Raw genomic sequence first — 11,319 nt, 5'->3', positions numbered from 1 at the left:
CTCATGCTGTCACCAGGTGGGACACCACTGTGCTTCCCAGCACCCACCCCCTTCTACTCACAAACGGGGACATAGAAGAATGCCTTGCCACAGATCAAAGCTGCAGGCTGGCTTTCTGCAGCTGCCACACCCACCCAGCCAAGTCCCTGGTGAGGCTAAGGTGCCCGCTCACCTGACTCCTTCTACAGCCAGACATTGCTCAGACGGAGATAATGCCATTTGTTGACATTTCCCAGTGACAACAAAGTCAGACTTTCTTTTAGGGAGCAAGTCTTTGCATATAATTAGCAGGTCAGATTTCCCTCAGGGGACAGAGGCCTGGCATTCCTCCTTGCCAAAAGGAGCAGCAGCCTTCGGGAGCAGCTCAACCTGGGAAATGCCTTTGCTCAAGGATCTCAAAAGAGCAATAAGTGAGGAAGGAGCTGAGGGCTCTGCCCTGCTTCTCTTTTTTCCCAGACTTTCCCTCCCTGAGAGGGCTATTCTGGACATAGAGGCTGAGGTGAAATTAACCCACTCAACATTTCTTCTCCCTCTCTCTCTCTCTCCCTCTCTCTCTCTCTCTCTCTCTCTCTCTCTCTCTCCCCCCCCCTGTCATGTGTATGTGCCTGTGTGTACATTCCTGAATATGCACTTGGGCAGAGGGATGTGCATGTGTGGAAGAACAAGCTCAGGTCATCCCTCCTCAGCTGGGCTAGCTGGCCAGCGGGCCCCATGGGCTTCATCTGCCTCCACCTCCATGAAGCCTGAATCACAGGGTTGGCCATCACATGCTTCTTACTGGGTTCTGAGGATCCAGCTCTGCCCCTGTTCCCAAGGCAAGCGCTTTACCACGGAGCCATCTCCCCAGCCCCTGTTTCTGCCCTCATTTAGCAAGTGCCTGTCATGAGGCAGCACACCATTGGTAAACGCAGTCTAAAACTTACCACAAACTTCAAGAAGTTTACTCATGTATTTTGAAAGAGAATGTGCAAGAAAGAGACTTATATCATAGAGATGGCAATATAATATAATGTGCTACATATATTAATTATTGTTATATAACTATACCTATGCAATTATTTGTGTAAAATCAGGTGGTTAATTAAAAGAATGAAAGACGTGGTATTCTGGACATGTGAGGAATTAAGAGGCATAAAATAACACTAAGCTAGAGTAACAGGTGAAGGGACCAGTGAGGAGATGGGGCTGGAAGCATTTGCTGAATTTAGATGAGATGGAGGGCAGTTCCAGGGAACAGTGAGGACAGACCTGGGAAGGAACATGGAGAGCTCTGGAAGTGACCACCAGAAATGCAGGAGGATGAGGCCAGCAGTTCAAAGACATGTAAAGAAGCAGCAGGAAAGGCAGGGTGCCCCATGGTCTTCCAGTAGGTAAATCATCAGCCACTGGGCCGTGGACCATGCTAAGCCTTGGGGATGGAGCTGTCGGCACAGTGGGTGAGTGCGGAGGTCAGACTCAAAGGCCAGACTCGGGCTGGGTCCACACGTAACTCCAGCTGCGTTTCCACTGCGAGCCTCACACCAGCATTCACGCGACCCTCCTCTTCCGGGCCAGCCCGGAGACTTGCCCAACCATGACGTCAACCATTTGACCTTCAAGCACAGCCTCCACAACAACAAAGCCAGAAGAATGAAAAGGCAGAGAAGAAACACGAGAGGCTCACTGAGGAAAGAATGAGCAACAGCTGAGGAAACGGCCTGGTCAGTCAGTGCAGCAAGCACAAGGACCTGAGTTCAATTCCCAGAACCCACATTCCCAGACATGGCAATGTGTTACTGTTGTCTTGTGCTGAGGAGCCAGGGAGAGCAGGGCCCTGGGCTTCTTGGCTGACTAGTGTAGCTGAACTGATGAATAACAAGTTTGGTGGAAGACCCTGTCTAAAAGAGGGTGAAGAACAACTGGAAAAGACACTGGATATCACAAACACACACACACACACACACACACACACTCACACACACACACTAAATGGATATCTTCTGCTTGGGGAATAATTAATAAATGTAGTCTTACATTGTCTTTGCCCTCTGGCCCTGGGCTTCTGAGGAATAGATCTGAGAGGCATGTAAGCCATGGGAACACACGAGCAAGGAGTCCTCCTCCATAAACCTAAGGCATTTTTAGCTGTGTTGATGTTTAATTCACCAGTGGTATTTGGTCTCACATTTATTAGGTCGAGGGATTACTTTGGCTTTGTAAAATAAATAACCAACCACAGGGGCTGGTCTTAATTGCCTTCTGCCCTTTACACATCTTTTTTGGACCTCCTGCTTGAAATTCTGTTTGTAATTTTCAGACTGTTCTTTCCTTCCTAAGCATTCTAGTAAGATTCTTTTTAAAACACGGATTTTAGAAAGGGGGAAAAACATACTTAAAAACAAATGTAGTTTTCCTCAGCTTTTGAAATTTTCCTAACAAAGCTTGTCTAATTCTCTGACAAATTCTGGTATCTATAAATATGACTGACGAAGAAACAACAATAAATTTTTAAATCTGCCTGGTCAAGTATGAAGAGCAAGATACATCCATTTCATGAATGTATCTGCTTGTCTTGTCTGAAGTTCATCGTCCCCTGGGCTGTTGCTATTTGGACTATGACTAGACCAATTCCTTAGCCCATGTCTGAAACTTAAAAACACCTGGTGTCAGCCCCAGGCTTCCTCTTTGGTGGGCTCTGTCCCTCCGCCAGGGATCAAAAGCAGATGAGCTACTGACATCTGCTGGCTGCTCAGCAGAGTGTAGGCTCTTAGAAGGACTTTATGCTGGATTCCCAAGGCTCCCCCCAACTAATCCAGCGGGACTGTAAGAATTCAAACCAGGAAATGGGGGACACCTTCCCCCAGATCCCCCTTCCCTGAAGGCTCAGACACTCCTAGGATTTGGGGAGCTCAGATTTGATGTGAGCAAATCCTGAAACGTGAACAGCACCAGGACGCCTTCTGATTTGCAGTTGATGCTTTCCTTGGAGTTGGAAACACAGCACTCTGATCACTGGTTCTTTGCCTCAGAAATAGTTCTCACAAGCTCTCCATCTGTTGGGGACCATAAAGTAGAGAATGCTTTGTCAAGTCCTCTACAGGCATTTTTTCCTCTTGTCACATGATGTCCAACCAGGAGTTGGTGCAAACCCATGTGGCTCCAGACCTTTGCTCATGGAAATTCTCAGTCCACCATTGGAGGAAGAAGGTAGTCTCCCTGCTGTAGATGGGACAAAGGTACCCCATCTTCCACAGATCTCTCAGCCTGGTGGCAGGCAGCTGACTCTGGAATATTAGAGACACTTCTTTGCAAACACAATAGAAATTGGGCACTATGGTAAGACATTATTTGATGTCTTCATAGCACTTATCACCAAAAATAAAAATAAAAAACACAGTTGGTTCTTTATTTGCTCTCTTTGGTTCTGCCTATTTACTCCTCCTAGCGGTGCAAATCCAGAACAGAGGACAGAGGCCTGGACAGCCCGTCTGCTAGCTAAACTTCTGCTGCACAATAAAGGGCTGAACATTTTATCAGGGTCCACCACCTTCCTCTTGCAGCCCACCGGACTGTCTTTGCAAGAACCCTTCCAGGAGAGCCCGGGAGAGCACACCGTAGCGTCCTCCGTGGAAGCTCTGTGATGGCTTTGCCTGGAAAGGTGACATACTAACCTCCAGTCTTCCTGGAGGTCAGCTGGTGTGAACAGCAGTGAAAGCCTTCTGACTGCCCCCAGGGAGAAATACTCATGGGCGAGGCCGTGCGTGTGTTCTTGCTGCTTGATGGCTGCCTGTGCATGTGTGAGTCTGTGGGGGCTGGTGAAATGTGCTGGGAAACTTTCCCTCTGTCTCTAGCTAAATGGTTTCCTGAGGAAATACAGAATGGGGGTGGGGTGGGTGGGAAGGAATGAAAAAATTCCAGTAAGGAAAAAAAAAAAAAAACCTTTGTCTTTGGAACAGGGATTGTAGGCAGATCTGAAACATCAGGATCACCAAAGATTAGAAATACAAGAAGCTTTTCTTTTTTAATTCAAGAAAGAAAGAAAAGAAAGATCTATAGGCTCTGAGATTGCAGAATGAATTCTTGAAAGGTCACTTTTAAAGGGAGGAATTGGGGACACTTGGCACAGACGGTTTGGAACCTGAGGTGCCTGTCTCTGGACTCAGCCCAGGAGGGCAGTTACTTTCTGGCATCCATTAATGTAGTTTATGGTTAAATTGCTGGACCCCATGTGGACTGAATGGGCCTCTTTATCTTTGAACAAACAGAGAAGGAAGGAGGATCTTCCCCCACTTCTGGCCTCGTCTGTGTTTGTAGACCACACCGTGGGATTTTCCATTCCAGCTGTCAATCTTCACTTGTTGTGGTCTGGGGAAAAAAGGAAAAGTTCGGGAGCCAGGAGCAGTGAGCACAACCAGAGCCAACTCTACCCTAGTGCTCGCGGGCCTTCAGGTGAGCACGCCGGGCAGGCCTTCTGTGAAGAGGGAGGAAATGGGGGGCCTCGGGGACTTCATATCCCCACCCTTACCATCATGCAGGCACCCCAGATTCATCTGGTTTCCCACAGCAATGTACACAAGCTTGCCCTCACATGCAGCACCCCTCCCAAACCCCTGTGGGACACAACTGAGTTTCCAGCCCCAAATGCCACCAGCAGTGGAAGGCCCCGCTGGAACAGAAAGCCTTCTCGAAATGTCTTCTGCACACAGCAGCACAGTCAATCAATGACATCGATTGGTCGGATTTTGAAGGTACCTCTGTGCCCTTAAAAGACCAGATCTTTAACACTAACGCAAGACAGCACGTAAGCTACACAAAGGCTTACAAAACTGCGTTGGACTTTTACGGAATTTAACCTTTCACAATCTAGTTAGAATGAGAAAAGAATCCTTGAAAGAAACTGCCTGAAGATGTCACAGCCACAGCTCTGTCGTGCTCTTGGAAGAGCCCCCAAATACCCTCCTCAGGGGACCTGGGAGATGCTGAGGACAAGGCTATTTCTTGCCTTGTCTTTTGTTTTCTTGTGATGAAAAGCAAAAGCTCTTGTGCCAGACAACACTGAGTGCCATTTCCACAACCCTTCCCCGTGACTGTGTGACCATGCGCAGATGATGAACCTTCTCCATGTTGTCACTTTTCTCATCTATGGCCCGGGGACAAAAAGCAGGTAGCACACAGAGTTTCCATGTGATACCATTAAGCCTGACAAGGTTCCCACCACACAGCCCTTTCTCTTGAGTGGCTGCAACTGCTATCAAGGACAGAAGGACAGCAGCATCTCCTAGGCAGCTCTGGGCAGTGTACAGCTCTAAGCTCTTTGCTTCTGTTACTCCTTTTACTGCCTAGGGCTCCCAAGGCAGTCCCAAGGCGGGACTGGGAGAAAGGTCTATGGGTGAACCATCAGGACCTGAGTTCAGATTCCCAGCACTCACATAAAAAGCTGGGGGCCATGGCACCGCCTGCAACGCCAGCACCGGCAGGTGAAGATTGGGATCCCTGAGTCTCACTGGCCAGCCAGGTCGGCTGAGGTGGCCTCCAGTTTCAGTGAGAGACCATGTCTCAAGATGGAGCCTGATAGAGAGCCACCACAGACCTCGGGTCCCTGTGCATGCACACACTCACACACACGCGCACAGGGGCATTTCCGTACGCGCACACCACAGACAAAGAGAGCTTGAAGAGAAGGCCATGCGGTGAGCACTACCTCATTTCAGACTCCAGGAAACAGGCTCACCTGCCTGCCACACCGTCACTGAGCCCACACACTCAGTTCCGAGGTCTCCTTGAATAACAAAGTCTAGCTACGTATGGCTGCGCATAGTTCAGCTTCCATTTTTGCCTAGAAAACCTCAGAGAAAGATTTCATCACTGGCCCCTGTCCATTGACACTAGCGGTCAACATCCAACGTCAACTGGACTCTGTCTCCTTGGACAGGTCCCAGGTCCAGTCTGGAGAGTAGACCTCTATGAAAGCTCACCTTTGACCTCACCTCCCAACTGAAAACAAAACAGGCATGGTTACATAAACCAGAGCTAGCTGGCATTCTTGACACCCTCAGGTGCTTTTGAAGCCTTGGGGCAAGCAACACTGACCAAAAGGGAGGTCAGAGAAGCGAGTCTAGCTACTCTTCGCCACTGAGGCCTGTCATCATTGGGCCAGATTGGCTCAGCACCAGGATGTCAGTTGGTTTGGCTATACCACCCACGTGCCCTCAAGGGTAGTCGAGTGATGTGAACACTAACCCAAAATGAAATAAACAACATAAGAGAGAATTCATAGTTGTAGAAGAATCCTTTAGAGAAATTGCTTGATTTTCAAACACTGAGTACCACCAATTTAGAGGGCATCCATCCCTTTTCAGGGATAAATCCCAAGCCCTCCTGATAGTGTCTTCTGTGTCAGCTCTGCACTTGTAATCACTGCACTCACAATTTTCCAGTCACAGGTATGTCAGAAAAACCCACACTAGTTTATTTTTCCTTCTTAATGATTTCCTGTCTGGAAGACTCACCCATGCTGCAACTCTTAAGAACCCTCACGTGTGGGTTTTTGTTATCGTTTTGTTTGTTTGCGTGTTTTCCTTCTTAAAAGTCGGACATTCTCAGCCTGAGAAGCACACTGCGGCTTCGTGTAAGCATGTGTGAGCTGCCAGCAGCCCTACCCCTGTGCTTGGGGTAACTACAAGGGGCACGGCAGCCCCGTGGCGGTGCATCTAAGTACTACGGCAGAGCCACCGAGCACTTACCAGGAGGGTAGAAGACACAGTAAGGAAATGCTGGGCAGAGGTCGGTTCATGCCTCAGCCAGCAAGGAACAACAGAGACTTCATCTCTTGACCCAGGGCGACACTGAATTTAAAACACGCATGGTCTGCATCTGGGGTTTTTCATTTAGTGGTTTTGGGTTGCTCTTGACCACATGTATCTGAAACTGTAGAAAACAAAACCACAGATGAGGGGAGACAGTTCTCCTGCCAAGTGAGGTTCCTGACATGGGGAAACTTAGTAGCTCATAGCCACAGTCTACAGCTACTCTGGTTATTATTTATATCATTTGTTGCTTTAATAAACACTTCCTGGTATGATCTGGTTTGGTAACTACCTTAGATAACACTCTTTCTAAAACACAGAAGTCTGATGTTTAAAACATGAATTATCTAAAACAGTAAATAGAAGTTCTGTGATGATGTTTACTATGTTTTTGGAGTGTGTGTGTGTGTGTGTGTGTGTGTGTGTGTGTGTGTGTTTAAAGAAGGCCAAAATAGCCACCATCTAAATCTTCTCTGAATCGTTGTCATCTGACAAGCAAAAGCAACGACTAGGATTTAAGCCCTTGGGGTTTGTGGCCCAGCACTGGGCACCTAGGGCAGTGGCCGCAGTACCTATCCAGTGTGTGTGGAGCTCCAGGCTCCACAGCCACTGCTACATGCACTGGGCCTGGGCTTAAGTAAAGCCCTTACTTTACAATGTCACCAAATTACTAATTCATAATTCTCTAATACAAGCCACAAACTCTAGTCTAAATGCTGACCTCCCACTAAACTGTTGGCAGCTTCACGGCAATGTAAGTGAACTCCCAGTATTCCTCCCTCATGCTTCAGGCATGTATTAACGAAGACAAGGGTAACCTAAAAGGGGCACTACAGTACTGTGACAGTCAGGCTAAGGACCGTAGACTGACTACAGTGCAACGACAGAACTCCCGACCATGGAACAGGTGGGCAGAACATACAGAGAGGCATCCAAAACACGGCACAGTTCCCTCTCTCCTCCCAGTCAACTCATCTCCACAGGCTTCTCAGAGATGATGAAAGAAGGGTAAAAGGTGTTGGTAATGCTGATGGCAGAGGTGGCAGTGACAGTAATGATGGTGATGGCTGTGGTGGTGATAGTAATGGTGGTAATGACAGTGGTGACAATGGCAGTAGTAGTGATGCTGATGATGGTGCTGGTGGTGGTAGTGATGGTGATGATGCTAATTAATGGTGGTGGTGACAGTGATAGTGGTGGTGATGGTGATGATGGTGGTGGTGGTGGTGACAGTGGTTCTGGTGGTAATGGTGATGGTGATGGTAATGGTGATAGCGTTAGTGGTAATGGTGGTGGTGGTGGTGGTGATAGTGGTAGTGGTGATGGAAACAGAAGCTGCTCTTTATTGAGTTTTTCCATATACCAGCCACTATAATTCTTTGATGTAAGTTAATGCACCATGTCCTCTGGGAACCTTGGACATGAGATTTCTTCTCAAGTCCCTAGTTACGCTCTGTTGAGCAAAGCACACTATGACAGAATGCATTTGTCAAAGGAAGCCACGTCTCGCATCCCATGGGTCCTCCACGTTGTGTTTTCGACACTTCTCTGGTGAAGAGGAGGCTGTGATTTTGTTTCTGCTTGAGCCTGGGCTTCACCACTGTGGCAGAGGTGATGCTGGGACATCCACAGCTGGTTAATAAAATGCATGGCAGTGCCTACCTTGTTCTCCTTCTGATGCTCGGAAGACACCTTGGCAAAAAGGAGAGAGCCGTGTGGCTGCTGCAGCCAGCAGCAGAACCAACCACATCTCCAGACAAGGAAGTGACAGCGTCTCAGTGATGCCAGTCCAGCCACTGAGTTACCACAGCCTCCGAGTGCTGCTCTGGAGTTCCCATCCCATGAGGCACTGCGCTACTGTGTACCTGGCCTGTCTTCTTGAACCTCAGAAGCTGTCAGAACAGCAAAATAGTTTGTTCTTTCTGGTCCCTACGTTTGTGGTCCCCTCTCACCAGAGCTTAGGCGAGGGCTTCACCTAGGACTCTTGTTCTAACATTTGTGGAAGGGTCAGAACATAGCCAGGAGCCAGTGCACCAACTGCCTGGACATCTGAGAGCTATAAACCATGCCAACAAATGCAGTGCCCCATCCTCTCACACAACTCTGAAATGGTTTAACACAAAATTCCCATACTCCTGAGTCCTGTCCTAGGTAGGACATGGGAGTTACAAGAGCCAGCTATCAGCTTGTTTTTCCTCTTCCCCTTTCTTTCTTCGCTTTCTCTAGCCTTCCTTCCCACATGCCTAGCTCTCTCTGAGACTCCATATGCCCACCCCTTAGCTACCCCTCAGTCCTGAAGACCTACACACCAGTACCAGGATTCAACCCCAAGGCAGGGGGTGCATTTACTTGCTCACCTAGCTTCTGCACAGTTCAGCATGTTCAAGGGGGAACTTGCTAACTATAGCCCTCATAAGGAAGGCCACAGCCAGAGCACAAGTTCTGGGGGAGGGTCCCTCTTGGGTTTGTCTTGTTCATTCCTGGGATATGATGCTATCGTGTAAGACACAGCCAACCAGACAACCTCCTTTCCAGCAGTGGTTCTCAACCTTCCTAATGCTGAGACCCTTTAATATAATTTCTCATGATGTGGTGATCCTATAACATAACAACACAACCAAAGGTTATTTCTGCTTTGTAACTGTGGCTGCTTCGTGACTGTAACTTTGCTGCTGGTGTGAGTTGTAATGTAAATATCTGGCATTCAGGCGATCCCACAAGCTGAGATCCACTGCTCTAGAGATGTGGGAGCAGGGAAGAGCTCACAGGAGCTTCTTGCCTCCCCTCCCACCCCTACTCAACTCAGGCTCAGGAAGCAGGGTGAGGGACAGTGCTGTGTCGTCTCTAGTGTCTCTTGGCTCTCCCTGAAACCTTCCTGTTTTGAACAGAGCACATACTTCCTGCTGCCTCCTCTCGTGCACCTCTACCATCAATCAAGCTAGAAAGCCTTTCCTGGACCTCATTTGCTTCCTTGTCTGTGGCTGCCAGTTATTGGAAGTCAAGAAAGGGAACAGCCCTGGAAGGGGACTCGTGCCTGGACCTCTGATATCAAGCCTCCCTGGAGTTTCCATCCTCAGCTCCTCAGACCTGGTCATGGCAGAGTTCCTGCAAGACGAGACGCACAAACTGGCTGAGCCTGCCAGGAATTAACCCATCGGGAGAGGAAAAGAATTAAAATTGGTATCATGACTGTGTTTAAGTATTTGGCTGTACACTGTCATGCATGCACATTCTAAAACACACGTTCCATTAAGATAATAAAAAAGACCAGAAATGTGTAAAATAGAAAATAAAACCAAAAAAGATAATGAGGGAGAAACAAAAATGTATTTGTGGGAGAGGGCTAGGCCAGAGGCATAAGACCAGAATCTCCAACATAGCCGGTCACTCAACAGGGAAAAGATGGCCCTGTTCTATTCTTTCGCCATGAGAACACAACAAAGTCCGAAACGTGGCTCAGTGTCCCCTTCCTGCCACCGCTCCCATTGCCACAAGGCTGCCTCCTGCAGCAAACAACAAATGAACTTGTTTGTAGAACATGTTGGCGTAGGCAGTGGCAGGAGCACGTGCACTACTCGTGGAGCCATGTGGCCAGAAGCTCAGCTCTACTGGAGTGCTAAGTTGTCCGTGACACTACAGAACACTTTAGCTTAAACTCCACTAAAGAGAAGGGTTAATGAAGCGACGTTAATGGAAGGACATGCTTCCAGTTAGCAAAAGGGTGCCTACGTTGTGCAGGCATGCACGTACGTGTTTCACGTGTCCACACGTGTCTGTCTAGGCACCTTAGGCCACACCAACTCCTTTGTTACAACAGTGATGAGAATAAGAAACACTCAATAAGCAGACATCAAGACAGTGGCTTTTTCGCTCTTGAAACTCAGGCGCTGTGAGGGCAGCAGGTGAGAGCAGCGCTTAACAGAAACCGAAGCAACCTACCTCATTCAAAGAAGTGCTAGAAAATTCTAGAACAATGGCTGGTGACCCTCAGCTCCCACTCTAGGCTATTATAACTGCACTTTAGACCTCGTTTCTCCTGCATTCAGTATTTTATTTATTGTGACACTGAGGATTGAATTACAGTCCTCCACCGAGCCTGCAGCTGCCAGTCGTACAAAAATTGCACTCACCACCCTCCGCCCCACCAAAAGAACCCTGTGGGGTCTGTGGGGTCTCTGCACACTTTCAAATTTAGGCAACAGAATTCTCAGATGCAGCTCTGCACACATGAGCTCAAAGGAAAAGCTTTCTGCTAACTCCACGGTCAAACTTAATTACTGTGAGCTGATCATCAATTTATCCCATTACTCATGCCACGTGATTTTCTTTTCCTTGGCCTAGCTGTCCTGTGTTATCTCTGCTTCTCCAGTACCTCCAAACAAAGTGTGGCCATGGGACATTAAGCAGAATTCACTTCAAGACTCTTCTCTCTAGCAAGTTGGGTCAAAAGCTCAGTGAGGAAGGAGTTACAAAGCAGATGCTTAAAAGAACCATTTGATTGTCTGAGCACAGCCCAGATGTCAGCTGCGGTCTG

At 48.2% G+C, this 11,319-nt stretch overlaps 2 long non-coding RNA genes across 3 annotated transcripts; one reads left to right on the top strand and one right to left on the bottom strand.

Moving 5' to 3' along the window:
• The first annotated feature begins 3,457 nt into the window (after positions 1–3,457).
• On the top strand, positions 3,458–10,088 carry LOC132646424 (uncharacterized). Its single transcript, XR_009584687.1, has 3 exons — positions 3,458–3,637; positions 4,245–4,428; positions 9,674–10,088. It is a non-coding gene; the product is annotated as an uncharacterized LOC132646424 (long non-coding RNA).
• LOC132646423 (uncharacterized) lies at positions 3,975–5,830 on the bottom strand. 2 transcript variants are annotated; one of them, XR_009584686.1, is made up of 2 exons: positions 5,681–5,830; positions 3,975–4,344 (listed from the first exon to the last, which is right to left on the bottom strand). It is a non-coding gene; the product is annotated as an uncharacterized LOC132646423 (long non-coding RNA). The 2 variants fall into 2 exon arrangements; XR_009584685.1 differs by having other exon boundaries at positions 5,711–5,829.
• Positions 10,089–11,319: the final 1,231 nt, after the last annotated feature.

Source organism: Meriones unguiculatus, chromosome 11 (genome assembly GCF_030254825.1).
Source record: "Meriones unguiculatus strain TT.TT164.6M chromosome 11, Bangor_MerUng_6.1, whole genome shotgun sequence".
Lineage (NCBI taxonomy): Eukaryota > Metazoa > Chordata > Mammalia > Rodentia > Muridae > Meriones > Meriones unguiculatus.
The sequence above is the reverse complement of the archived record's forward strand: the minus strand, read 5'-3'. Positions and strand labels throughout refer to the sequence as shown.